Source organism: Denticeps clupeoides, chromosome 5 (assembly GCF_900700375.1).
Source record: "Denticeps clupeoides chromosome 5, fDenClu1.1, whole genome shotgun sequence".
Lineage (NCBI taxonomy): Eukaryota > Metazoa > Chordata > Actinopteri > Clupeiformes > Denticipitidae > Denticeps > Denticeps clupeoides.
Window position 1 is genome coordinate 21,973,439 of NC_041711.1, and position 13,948 is coordinate 21,987,386.

Consider the following 13,948-nt stretch of genomic DNA (forward strand, 5'->3'; position numbering starts at 1 on the left):
ATCACTCAGGCCTGGGGAGCGGAGCTAGCGCTGCCAATGTTTAAAGTGATGGTAGTGATTTCCATCTAGAAAAGGGAAGATGAGATAATCTGGCTCTCTTTCATACACAATGGCAGTAATCCTTCGCTCTGCTATAGAAGAGACGGCTGGGTTTTGAGCTTAAATAATGAGAACGCATCAGACTAAGAAAGGCTGTAAGGGTTGTGTGTCTGTGTGTGTGTGTGTCTGTAGTGTTGGTGAGATTCAGAACCAGCTTTTTAAAGCCATAAGGGAAATGCCAGACCACTATTCTGTGTCACAGAGTGACCATATGCTCAGCAGATTTGCCACCCTCCCCAACTCTCCCCCCTCTCGCTCTGTCTCTCTTTGTCTCTCCCTCTCCCTCTGGTACACCTACTGTTAAAGCCAGGCCCCCCAAAGTTGCTTCCAAAGAGAATCTCTCTCAAGGTCACCCCGTCCCCTCAGCATTAAGTGCAGTGCTAATGGAATGGAGGGTGTGGACGTGTGACACTGTGACTGGAGGAGAGAACAAGCACGCTCTCAAACGCATATGTGTGTGTGTGTGTGTGTGTGTGTGTGTATATAACACACACACACACACACACACACACCTTTTTATGGCATTTAGCAGGTGCCCTTACCCAGAGCGACTTCATCAGTGGTGGAGAATGTAGGTGGAGATTGGAGCATGTAAAGAGACTTTGTATCCTTCCGGTTAGTAGGCAAGTGTGTTATCTCATATCTGGTCGTGTGTGTGTGTGTGTGTGTGTGTGTGTGTGTGTGTGTATATATATATATATATATATAAAACAGCCCACGTGACCACTATCGCAGCGACAGAGCTGTTGTCCATCCCGTTTCAGCACCTATTTTGCGGACCTGCAGCGTCGGCAACACCTGATGGCGGCCCAGAGCCGTGTCATCTGCGCTGGTGGTGGCAGAGATAAAATGAAGCTTCGTACAAGCGCACACTGGCCCCTTGAACACGGTAGAACCTCAAATATTTTCACACTGTGGAAGTGCTGTGACCCGAGCACAGGTACAGTAAAGCTGCAATAATACGAACACATCAAGACGAACCACTAATGTGGAGCATGCTGCTATGTTAAAAACGAAGTAGCAAGGTTTTTTATGAAGTTGTTCTTAGTTTTAAGTGCAAATGAATAATGAAGGAACGACCTTGGACTGAATACAAACTAATGTTACTCACATCTGAAGAATTCTCAGCTTGTTTTTTTTCTGTAATTGAAAAGAGCTAATGAAGATAGGACACAGAAGACCTGTTTGCTAACACAAGAATTTCTCTGTTTGACGGTGAGTCAGTAGATATATTTAAGTATAGCGAGTAGATATATTTTAGTATAGCGAGATGGAAAAATTAATCAGGATGTCTGACAGTAGAGTTAAATTCAAATTCAAATTCAAATTTTATTTGTCACATACACAGTCATACACGGTATGATGTGCAGTGAAATGCTTTCTGCAACTGCTACAGACCACAGTACTGCAAATGTTGCAAGTAAACAATGAACCAATTTGCAAATATTGCAAACATAACCAAGTATTACACTTTTACGTCTTTAACGTAAAATATGTGTAACTGGTAGGGTGAAGGTGTGCAAATGAGTTACAGTTTTTACAATGTTTAAAGAAAGAGAGAAAGAGCCATAAAGAACCATAAAGATGGTTCTTTAAAATATTGTAATGCATTCTGTTGCACATCTCTCTTCCAGTGTGCCCTACACAAAGTACCATCAAAGTACTATTTTTTTGTTTCAGGCTGCCTGCTAATAATGGCTAGCAAACAGCAGGTATTGCTAAAAATGGTTTTCCATCTGGAACACAGTCAACTTGCGTGAGACGTCATTCGGAGCTCCAGCATCCGACTTCCGAGGCAAATGGCATGAGTCTCAAACACAGGAAGGACACAAATGGATTTTAGCGTTGCAATAACTGAGTCACCAGGCTTTACTCAGCACAAAAGCTCGCTTTTATTTTTGATGAATGAATTGAAGTGTTGAAATTTAGTGGTTTGGCATTTCTGACCAGATGCATGTTGTTTTCCGAGCATGAGAGGACATGCATGACGGAAGGGACTTTACTAAAGAGGAGCGAAGACACAGGTCTGCTCAGTGAGTGCCAGGGAGGGGATAAAAAGAAAGGACAGTGGGAGATGGAGGAGGGGAGTGAAGGACGCCGGGCAATTTAGAGCCCGGTCCCTGCAAACAGCTAAACTTGTTTTGGTCTTGTTACCGTCGAAAGCCAGCCGCATCTGCTGCCGAACAAGCAGCCACAGCCCTCCACGCCCGTCCCTGCCCCGCCCGGCTAGGTAACGGTGCTCGGGGAGCAGCGGAAATAAAGAAATAAGCGGAAAACACAAGAAAAGCACACGTTTTTACCTGACCTTAAGAGGGAACAGGGATCAAATAGCCAGGAGCGGACACTTTCTTTATTTCGACCTTTGATGTAATGGTGAACGCGCCCCCCCCCCCCCCCCCCCCCCCTCCGCATCCGTCCAGTCGGCCCTGTGCACTCGTTCTTTCTCATCTCTCCCGCTTCCAGCTGTACTTTTCTCCCCTTCTTCTTTTCTCCCCATTTGGTTGTTGTTCAGAACGACCGCGGTACGGGTATGGAGAGTACTGGAGAATAAGGGATGCAGGGGCCTGTAATCAGAGATAACAGGCGGCGGATGAAAATGAAGCGAATAGCAGGCCAGATCCTCTGGATTCCCAAATACATATTTTCTTTTTTTTTTTTTTTTTTTGCTCTCTTTCTCTCTCTACCTCTCATTTCATTATTGTCAAACATGTCACGGAATAAAGGATAACAACACATATGGAGAACAAAAAAAGAACAATTTTCAGACCTGGTTGCCATGGAGGCCCGTGTGCACTCAGATTCCGTCTTGTCTCCCACCATTTGATGAAATGGAACTGATTAGCTTCAAGCAATGTCAACTTGATTGCCTGTAGTGTTTTTTTCTTCGTCTTTTTGGAAAATAAATGAGGCGCCCAAGTCTCAAAACATCAAGGTCAGTTCAAGGGCACTCCAGCCGTCTCTGATCTGGGCGTATCGGGCTGGTAGTGAAGCCAACAGGCACCGCGGTGGCCTGACATGGTGGGACGTCCGCACAATCTCACTAATGTTAAACTCATCGGGACGAGAGCGTCCCAGGCCACAGCACCTGACACGCTCCCAATCTCGCTGATCTGAGGAGAAATGTATCGGCCCTTTCAAAGTGAGAGCTTGCCGCTGACACTAGCAAAACCGGCCGGCTATACTCACAGATAAATATTTCCAATTAATGGCTAATTGGGACTCGCGCCCTTCTACCTTGAGCTAATCAGCTGTGCTAATGAACATGCACACTTTTATCAGCAGCGCTGTTAATCAGAGACAGAGAGGTCATCTAGGTAACAATCTACTGAGGCATCAAAGAGATTAATGAAAAATAAAGAACACTTGTGTAGAATTATATTGATTTTGTCAGACATAGAATAGAATAGAATAGAATAGAATAGAATAGAATAGAATAGAACAGAACAGAAGGGTTTCTGCAGTCAGACCGGCTCGATGCACGAGGAGTGCGTTTCACCAGTAATGAGATTTCCAAGCGGTGGGCTTACAGCTGCTCCCCAGTCATTGGGAAGGGGGAATTGCCCAGAGCGCCGCGCCCTTGGATAAAGGGAGATTTATGGATCCATTTTTGGATGGAGAGAGGGAAAGAGAAGGAAGAATGCAAGCACAGAGGTGACAGACTTTGCCATTCCGGGGGGGCGAGGGCACCGTAGAGCCGGACTATTTTTATCGTGGTTGCTTAGTTTGGTTATCGTATCTATGGAGGAGCTGACACAGGTCTGATGGCGCTGCGGACAGCCACAGATGGAGAAGCAGAGAGCAGTTAACTCCCACCCGGCATAATGACAGACTCATGGACACAAAACTGACAGAAACCTGCATGCATGCATTTCTTGACATAACACAGGCAGGCAGATACATACATGACACAAACACACAAAAGCAAACATACATACACACCTGTAGACAAATATGCACACATTTAAACTGCAAACACACATGGAACTACAATAATGCTATGTGTGTAAAGCTACATAAATGCACATGAGTACACATGTGAGGGCATTGTGCACGCATTGGTGGTATAGTGGATAGCATAGCTGCCTTCCAAGCAGTTGACCCGGGTTCGATTCCCAGCCAACGCAACTTACATTTGGGCAGTGGTGGCCTAGCGGGGGCAGTGGTGGCCTAGCGGTTAAGGAAGGGGCCCTGTAATCAGAAGGTTGCTGGTTCGAATCCCGATCCGCCAAGGTGCCACTGAGGTGTCACTGAGCAAAGCACCGTCCCCACACACTGCTCCCCGGGCGCCTGTCATGGCTGCCCACTGCTCACTCAGGGTGATGGGTTAAATGCAGAGGACAAATTTCACTGTGTGCATCGTGTGCTGTGCTGCTGTGTATCACATGTGACAATCACTTCACTTAAAAACTTAACACAGACACTCCGGCAGTAACACACATATATGATACGTTGTTCACATGCACACACATACCTTAAATGATCTATGGTCTTTGTACACAAGCTTAATGATAGATAACGAAGGGTCAGTAAACACAAATGAGGTATTTATGTAACACACAGCAAGGTTAGATTACATCACTGTTTATTTCAGGAGAATATATGCACAAAAAATATGCACAATTGACAAGCTTTTTTGTATACCGCACCATATACACACAGAGACATAAGCAAAACTGTCAATAGCTCAAAGTGCTCCTGCACACACCCTGAAAGCGTCAGCAGAGTGGCCTTGGTTTGGCCAGCTAAAGGACACTGCTGCTGGCCCTGCTGAAAGACACCTGAATGCTAATGGCTCCGCGCCCACTTCCAGACTCACAAGGTGAGAGAGGAGGCCCCTGCCAAAAGCCCCCGGTCCCCAACGGCATGCCAAACCCCACAGACTCAGCAGGTTTTAACACAGACAGCGCATGGGTCCAACTTGGGATCTTCGAGCTGGCTTGGCACCGAGAAACTCCTATTATAGTGGCTGGAGAGCAGCCTGTAATAGATTTTTTGGTATGTCTATATAAGTAAAGGGTATGAGTGTGAAAGTTGCTGCAATTTTGTGTGAGGTTGTGTGTGTGTGTGTAGACACACAGCAGACAGCTTGTTTCAGCGCAACTTTTACACGGTTCAGTAACACACAGGGTGAAATATGTATGCATTCAGTGTTCGTTCGGTGCTGTTTCCTCCACTTGCTGCTAAATTGTGATGAATTTGGACAAATTGCTTGGCTACGAAGCAAGAAGAATTTTGAGTTTATTCAAGTTTATTTATTTTTCTCCTAGACTCTTCAACAGTTTTTTTTTTTTAAAGTGTTATTTTAAATAAGTCCAGATCTGCACTGTCCATGGGGCCTGTAGGGCCATGGTAACATATGAATTGTATACTAGTGAAAACTGAAATTTCAGTACTGAGAGATAACCAAGGTATATAACATAGATATAACTGAGATATAATCTGGGCCCTCTTTGCCAGAATATATAATAGCTTCTTTCCACAGGCCATCAGACACCTGAACACTCAGGAACTTTCCACTTTGAACTGACACACACACACACACACACACACACTACCTCTGTTATATTGATTAATATAGTCTATTAATGGACAGTTCCATTTGGCACAGCAGTATTTGCATTATTTCTATTTACTTTTATTATTCATTTATTATTCATTTCACTAGTTTTACTTAATGTAGCCCAGTTTGTCTGTGTCACACACGTGTACTTTATGTCATGCACATTTACATTTATCAGACGCTCTTATCCAGAGCGACTTACAATCTGTAGTTACAGGGACAGTCCACCCCTGGCCTAGAGGGGTTAAGTGTCTTGCTCAGGGACACAATGGTAGTAAGTGGGGTTTGAACCTGGGTCTTCTGGATCTTAGGCAAGTGTGTAACCCTCTAGGCTACTACCACCCACAGTATGTAACCTTTGTTAAATGTTACATGTAATGTCGTTTCATTTCTTCATTGTACTATCTAACACGTATATAGCTGAAATGACAATAAAGCTCAACTTCAACTCAATTCAACTAAGAGGGTTTCTGCACATATTTCAGCAAGATCAGTTTAAAACTTTTTAAGATCGTCATACGACAATTATGAATGAAAATTCATAAGTGCAAAAAGCGCAATCTACAAATAAACTAAAAAATCAAGATATTTTTTAGCAACCTAATAGCATGCTGTGATTGTCCTGTGATGAAATGCAGTCTCCCTGTGCATTTCATTCATGTTTCATTTCATGCCTCTCGTCATTCATTTGACCTCTGACCCCTGTTCTCATTCACTCTCTCCTCTCTCCTCTCCTTTAAGATTATTTGCCATTTTTGCATTGATACTTTGCTCTTCATTCTCGCTCAGCCTCTTTCTCTCCCTCTCCATGTCTCCATGTGTGATTATCATGGCTCCGCAACGCTCCCATTCCCAGATAACAGGACCGTTTTCTGTTCATCACTGAAGGCCAGGGCTGTGTAGTCCTGGTGTCTATCACCAGGGGACTGTGAGAAAGGTGGGCTTTCTTGATAAGGCTTCGCGTAAATCAACCATGCTTCTTCCAAACGGCTAATTAGCCTGCGCCCGGCCCTGCACCGCCATCCGCTGCTGTCCGTCAAACTGTCAGCCTCCATTGACATCAGCAGCCCAGTGTCAAGTTCTGTCTTTTGTGATCAAGACAAGCCTATTACAGAGAAAAAAAAACAGTGTGTCTGAATTGGGAGAATTTCTGAATAACAAAAAGGGGAAAAATTGAGAGAAAGCTAGAAAAAAAAAAAGAAACGACAGCTGGGGCGCTACATCTCACAACCATCAGAAGGGCCCTGTAATCACGGCTCAAACGGAGTGATTTCAGATAGAGGACGGGCAGGAGCGAGAGGCAGAAAAAAATCCCCTACACCTACTAGCAAAAGGAGGATACTGAACCCATACATGACAACAAGGCATCCTCTGTTTCCTGTTTCCTGCGTCTCGGGTCTGGTCTGTGATGAGTGTGATGAGCATTCACACACTTGACAGATTTGGGAGGAGGAAAAAGAAAGCCACAAATGTGGCACGTATTCTTTTTTGACATTTGAGGAAGCGCAATGGAGAGGCGGGAAGTAGAGACGCTCAAAGGGGAAATGCGGCTTGGATAAAAACGCTCAGTGAGCGACAGCGTCGGGTGGTTTGATCATGAAGCCTGCGGTTTTCTCTCATTCTCTCTCTCAGCACTGTGCCTGGGCCTGGCACATCTGGGTTTGTCAGAGAGCTAGAAAGCTGTTGAATTCATGTAACGTTGCATTCCACTAACACTGCAGTAGACCAGACTTAAATTACTTTGCCTTTATTAACCAAACTCCCCAACCATGCTGAAAGGTCAGCAAGAAATATAACACAAATACACAAATACACACTCTCGTTCACACACACTGGTGGAATTGAGGCATGTTTGGAATTGAATGTAGGGGCTCAGAAAGCAGGAGACAATAGATGGAGGATAATGGTGAGGACAGAGTTATTCTCTGAAGCTCCTGTGCTGTAGTGGCCCCCATTCAATTACCAGCCTGTGCTCCATCTTCACAGAGAATCAGCAGATGCTCTCTCCCCTCATTACCTGCAAGGATGCAGTGAGTGGGCAGCTTACTTCACTGCCCAGCAGCTACATGAGCACCCAGACACAGACACGCACCATGACAGACATGGCATTACAGAAGAACGCAATCTGTTGCATGAACATAAACATGCAAAAGTGAGCTTACACACATTTAGTATAATGGCATATAATGATCAATATGTATATGTACATCCATTAAAATAAATAATAAAATGATATGCAATGACGCAGATATACAATAAAAACTATGAAAAACACACACTCACCAACTAGCAGACACACACACACACACACACACACACACACACACACACACACACACACATGTAAAATGCAATATTAGTTTGGTATGTTTAAAGGTTTAATGGTAATAAGATGCACTATGCAATGCACTATGTTATAAGCAGGGGTGCACATAATATTTTTAGTGAGCTACTCAGGTGAGTACCAGGAAATGGTGTTTGGTACTCACCCCATACATAGCGTGGTCTTAATAAGTGCAGTCTTCCTCACTGTCCTCCTCAGTATTGCTCCCACTGACCTCTGCTTCAGCTTCCTGCATGGTAGATGATGAACATGCTGCAGATGCACCTGCCTGTCCTTGGTTGAGCCTCCGATTAACGGTCTCCATCCACAGGTCAACAGCTGGCTTTGGGTCAAATGTCTCTGTGGTCTGCTTTGACAGGTGAATGTGCAACAGGGCTGAGAGATGAGCGTGTGACAGACGAGATCTGTACTTGGTTTTTATCAAGTTGAGATGTGAGAATCCCCTCTCACAAGCTGCACTGCTTAAAGGCAGTGTAAGAGACAGCTTAACCACCTTGTTGATGTTGGAGTAAGCATCTGGGTTACTTGTATTCACTATTTGGACCAAGTCATACACAGAAGAGGCTCCCAGGCGTTTTCCTGCCTGCTTTAAGCGCATCCATTCTGTCACAGTGGTGTCTTTGTCAAGATGCAAGATGGCCTCATATTTCTTGAGAATGCTGCAAACAGTTATGTTTCCAAAAATGTGGAGGTCTTGCTTTTCCTGAGGCCATGTTGAAGGATCAAATACTAAGAAATGATCACATGACTTGAGGGAGTCATATCTGATTTCAAACTCTTCAATTAACCCCCTGAGTAAGTTTGTCTTGTCTCTGTCAGCATCAGCATTAGAAACAGTGTGTGCTCTGTAGTGGCCCTCACTATCAAGCAGAAGGGTGAACTGTCCAATGGCCACCATGAGTTCATCCTTACATTCTCCAATAATCAGCTTTTCCTTCTGAAACCTAATGGATGTGGTCTTTAAAATGTTGCCAATGTCAAGCATGTTTGACAGAACGCATTGAAAACGCTCTGTACAGATATGCTGCAAGTCACTGTTATCACTCGTAGCCAGTTGCATTTTAATGGCTGGCAATAGTCTTGATATTTTTAACAGTGTTTCATGCCTCCATGCAGACCACCTGATATTATGAAACTTACCCAGCTTCACAAAGGGGATCCCATTTTCTTCACACAGCTTCTTCAGGGCAGCTATTTTTTTTGCTCCACCTTTTTGCAAATAAAACTGCAGCAGCTTGACCACGGAGCAATTAAATGTCTCACAGTAAGGAACGTTGCGATCAGCTGATTTTAAGCAATTCTCCAGTGTGTGTGCCGTGCACAGAATGTGCACAAGGGATTCTCTAACTGCAGCAAGTTGCCGGAGTTTTGGCACAACGCCGTTGTACATACCGACGTTGACAGCAGCCCCGTCTGTGCACACAGCGACCAACTTTGTTGCCCAGTCATTCAAGCCTGCGTTCTGGAAAAGTCTCACAAGTCCGTCTGTTATGGCCTGCGCGGTTCGATCAGTACCCAGTTCAATCAGTCCAAGAAAGTCCGACGTAAATTCTCCGTTGCTGGACACAGACACAATGTAAACGATTTCCTGCTCAGTTTTTGTGATGTCCTCAGATCCATCAAAAAGCAGCCCCCAAAATTCGGCAGACTGCAATTTGGCTCGTAACTCCCCGCTGATGGTGTGAGCGATGCTCTGCACGATTCGTGTGCCCCCTTCACGTGAATGATATGCAACTCCGACATTTACTCCTAGCCGCTTCAGTAAAGGAATATCCTCAGAATATGAAGACATGGGACGTGCGTGTTTAGCTTTATGGAAAGCGAGGAGAAAAATATTAGACAGAGCTTGCTGCTGTTCTTCATTTAGCTTGTCTCGCCATCTATTAAGCGGGCGACTGGACATTTCTTCTCGGCTAGCTTGTTTATTAGCAATGACTTGCGCCACATTCACATGCTCCTTGCTCTTTTCATGTTTCTCAAATAAAGGATGGTTAAAATTCTTTGAGCCCCTGTAAAACGCACCTGATTTGTCTGCTATATGTGGATGCGAGCGGCAAATCTTGCACCACATTTCAGTGCGCTCACTGTTAGCTTCCAGCCACTGCACATCTTGGAGCCACTTTTCCGAAAAAAATCTTTTCTTCGGCTCTGGCTCCGGTTGGCGTTTCTTAGCTGGTGGCGAAACGCCAAAGAAGCTGCTTAATGTCTGTTGTTTTTTGGACATTTAGTTGGTGACAAGCAACGTGTAAGATTAAATGAGATAGTGGTGTTGAAAACGTGATGGTCAAGTACGCAAAGGCGCGTGGTGACACAATTGTCACTACGCATTCCTAATTTTTGTCGCGCATGCGTAACTGCGTACCAGTTATGTGCACCCCTGGTTATAAGGATCCTTTTCTTAACTAAGATTGAAAATGTACATACACACACACACACACAGAGAGACATGCAGGTACACACGTACATGAACCCTGAGTGCTAAAAACAAAACCGAAACTAACTAAGTAAGATAGTTGGAGAGAAGAAAAAAGAAAGGAGTAAGACAAAGAGACAGATGGAATGAACCCCCAGGCTTTAGAAAGAGAAACCAGTGCTGAAAGAGTGGATTTCCGATGGAGGGAATAAAAGCTGATTTGGTGTGATGCTCAGCACTGACTTCCTCTGCCACACATTCACAGCTCAAAGTGCATTAGATTTAAGATAATAAAACTCTCTGTACCCACCCCCCACTCCCAATGCACACACTCTCACCTGGAGTGTCCGACACCCCCCCCCCCCCACGGTCCTCCAGCACACTCCTTGGCCTAAAATCCAGGAGCATCAATCAGTGAGCTGAATGAACGATGGCCCCGTCCCTAACATGGGGATGGTAAGGGGCAGCCTGCAGAACACTTCACCCCACCCTTCCAGACACCAGAGCACGGGGAGGGGTTGATGGATGGCAGAGCCAGCGGGGAGATGGCAAATCTCTTTACTTTCGCAGTGTTCAGCAGCACACTTACTACCTTTTTTCTATTTTAAGTAAGGGACAGTCTGAAGATATGTGCTAAAAGTGGTGAAGGTCTGATTCGAGTTGTTTGTGATGGAGTCAGAAACAGTAATAAATAAAACATATTAAATATAGCATAATAAAACACATTCAAAGGTCACCGATGAGCTTTTTTTATAAAAAACTGTCAAACTTATATAAACACCTGCGTGTTAAATTGATACTGAAATGCATTATTGCTGGATTCTGAATGGCACAAAACCATCATGGATGCCATTCCAGTATGAGAGGATATCAAATTACCTAGAGGCATTGGGTATGTTAAAAAACATGCCTCTGCACTCGTATTAAATGTACAATGTTAAAAAAAACAGTTAAATGTCTCTCACAGGCCAGACAGGATCTGCCCGGCTGTGCTCATGTGGAGCATGAGCCTGTTTTTATCTCACATTCCGATTGCAGCATAGTGTTCTCCATGGTCACTAAGCATTTCCATGTGCCCTGTCCTCCATTGTTGCTACGGTGATTAATAGTCAGGGATGAAGCCGCATTTGTGCACCCTTTAAACGTGTGGCACTCTTCACACAAATGAAACCTGGCGCCAATTCACAGATTAGCTGCCATGTTAGCCACCTTGGGTGCTACAAATAAAAATGATGATGAAAGTGAAGTGAAGTCAGTTTCATTGTGAAAATCACTGCAGCACAGCACATGGTGCACACAGCAAAATATGTCCTCATTGGGCAGCCATGACAGACACCCAGGGAGCAGTGTGTGGGGAAGGTACTGTGATGTGCTCAGTGGCACCTCGTTGATTCAGGATTCGAACTGGCAACCTTCCGATTACAGGTTTGGTTCCTTTCCTGCTGGGCTCACCACTGCCCCACTGATGATGATGATGATGATGATGATGATGAAAATAATAATGATTTAATGGGAGGTCATATGGGGTGAGGGGTGGTGCCGTGATCAAGATACAAAACGGGGCTGCTTTTTTCAGTATACCACAGGGTGTGTGGGATGGGAAGGACATGGATGTTTGCCAACTGACAGGGAGGGGAGGACCAGCGAGTGTCCAGCATTTAAAAACGAATGGCGCAAGGAAAAGTGCACTAGTAAATAACCATAATAAACCCACCACAAACGTGTGTTCCTTTTTCGATATTACAGCCATGTTTTATCCTCCCGCCTCTGGGGCGAAGAACAGAAAACAGCGAAATAGCTTGTGCTAAGTGCAACTTGTGAAGTCTGCGTGATTCGCGGTTTCCGAAAGCTTCTGAAGAGGCACTGCTGGGCTGCCAAATAATGGTGTGGTGGTTCTTGACTCGGTATGATGTAGCTTTCACAGTTTCAAAGGCAACAGGAGAGCGGGGAGGAGCTCGTGCGTGTGCTCACTGTGTCTTTGTGGGATTTTTTCCCCCCGCTCCCTTCAACATCCATGAAAAAGACTTGAAGCTTTTGTCAGAGCGTCTCTCCGACTAAAGGGAGATCTGTGAAGCCCGGCGCACTCTCCAGACTGTCAATCATGCAAGGGCAGTTGCAGTCATTAAAATACTTTAACGTCCGTATGTGCTGAGTTGTTAAGTGTGATGCCATTGCTGTATTGATCGTGTCTTATATGGCTCGAGGCAAAACTTGCATCTGTACCTTTTTTTTTCTTAGGCAACGCTTCTCCTATGCTGACCCCACAGAGGACAAATGCTTGCACATTGTCAGCATACTACAGAAGAATAACAAATGACAGACACCCATAAATCAGCATTGTCACCTTCAGGCGCCTGCACAAGTTAGAAAGCTTTTGTCTTTTAAATTTGGGCATAAAAGCTCTTCTCAAACAGAAGGGTCACTACAAATCACTACAAAGTAACTGTATTGGGACCTTTGGATGAGATCCAGTATAACAGTGGCTTCCTCCAGTATAACAGTGGCTGCATATACACAGAAGAAGATACAATGAGGCCTTTATCATGTGGCCTTGGACTAATGGTGCAGACACTAGCAACACAGAGCCGTGTGATGATGATCTAAATTCCTGCAGTAGAGTAACACCGGCAGAAGAGTCTGAGCCAAGCAGCATAGGCAGGGTACATCAACTCATAGCCCTCAGGGTCTGGGTACTGCTGATTTCCAAGCCTTCCTCTACCTGTGAGTCAGAATCGGTAATTACCTGGGAGAACCAGAAAACAAGAGTCGAAAAACCATCAGGAGAACAAGAATAAGTTGAACAGTATTTTCACTGTTTGTTTCTTGTTTTTCTTTCATTTCTGATGATGATGCCAGGTACGTTGTCTGCCTATATATTAAACCCAACAGCATTAATTCACTAATGAGAGCAGTGATCTGTGGACTGTCCTTGTGTCATGTGGACTGCCCTCACAGCAGTCTCAAGGCACAAACGGAACTGACAGTTGTGCTTGTGCAAGTATTTTTGGCCAAATCACCAAAACATTTTCCAGATTAGCTGAACGCAGAACTTCTAGGAGCTCCATAAGCAAGCAGGGAGGGAGGAAACCACTTAGTGCCTGAGATCCGTCAATCCAACCATCCAAAAGGCTTTCAGATTCGGGAGTTTGCCCCTGGGCAAGCTATCAGCTACACTCAACCCATCACAGCCTCAGAAAAGGGAGTAATTCCAGCCTCCCCCGACTGTCACACTATGTACTTAGGCATGAAAATGCGCAGCGCAGAAATGGCTTTCCAGACCATACCTCACTCCTGCCCCACTTTTTAACAAGCCCCCTATCTTGGTAGACTGACAGGCAGAATCATGGCATTGTGCATAACCGCCGCACATTGATTGCACAACACTGTCGGTGTCGTGTGAAGACCACAGGTCCGATGCCGCCCAACCACAGGCTCAGCGATGGCCTCTCTGACCGGGGTCTTAATGCCGAGAAAGGTTAACCCCCCCCTGATTCTAGTCCTCTTTCGATTTCATTGTGAATGTTCAAAAACC

The 13,948-nt window shown here is 44.9% G+C and overlaps 1 protein-coding gene and 1 non-coding gene across 7 annotated transcripts in view; one reads left to right on the forward strand and one right to left on the reverse strand.

Annotated features, from left to right (window-relative positions):
* Positions 1–13,948, reverse strand: part of pcdh9 (protocadherin 9) — a 175,078-nt gene that overhangs the window by 96,499 nt on the left and 64,631 nt on the right. The gene's annotated exons all lie outside the window — the stretch shown is intronic.
* trnag-ucc (transfer RNA glycine (anticodon UCC)) lies at positions 4,152–4,223 on the forward strand. The gene has a single exon. It is a non-coding gene; the product is annotated as a tRNA-Gly (tRNA).